We start from the raw sequence: 783 nt of genomic DNA, 5'->3' as shown, positions 1-783 counted from the left end.
ATATATGATTATATATATATATACAAATATATATATAGATAGATAGATAGATAGATAGATAGATACCAGTGAAACACTGGGGTCAATGTAATTGGACTGTCCCCCCCTCCCCTAAATTTCAGGCCTTGTGCCTATAGTAGAAAGGATTATTACTACTACTACTACTACTACTACTACTACTACTACTACTACTGGAAGAATCATTACAGCAGTGAGAAAAATATGACTAAATTCTTTGTGATATGTAGTCACAAAACATTATATTCTCAGTTCAAATCCTGACAAGGTCATTTTCATTTTTCTATTTTTTTTTCATCCTCCTGGGGTTGATGAAATGAAGTATCCCTAAAGTCAAGTGCTGAGTTGATTTACTCTGTTGTTACTGTCCCCCAACAATATTTCACTTTGTGTCCTTGTTAGAAATCTTAATCATCATCATCCTCATCATCATCGTTGTCGTCGTCGTCGTCATCATCATCATCGTTGTTGTCCTCATAAATATAAGGGGATTAATATTCATTGTTTTTTTTTTTTGTTGTTGTTTTGTTTTCTGCTGACATATTTTTAGCTGCAAAGCTTGCCGCTTCATATACAAAGTTGGGGTGTAAGAGGCAGGGTGGTTTGGAACCCTTCTTTCTGTTATTCAATGCCACATGTTATTCTTTTACATACACTACAAAGTGTGTTTGTGTATGTATATGTATATATATATATATATATATATATATATATAAACATTCATATCATACATATATGCATAACACACATTCACATAAATATATA

This window comes from Octopus bimaculoides, chromosome 18, assembly GCF_001194135.2.
Source record: "Octopus bimaculoides isolate UCB-OBI-ISO-001 chromosome 18, ASM119413v2, whole genome shotgun sequence".
Classification (NCBI taxonomy): domain Eukaryota; kingdom Metazoa; phylum Mollusca; class Cephalopoda; order Octopoda; family Octopodidae; genus Octopus; species Octopus bimaculoides.
This window is presented reverse-complemented; position numbering follows the sequence as displayed.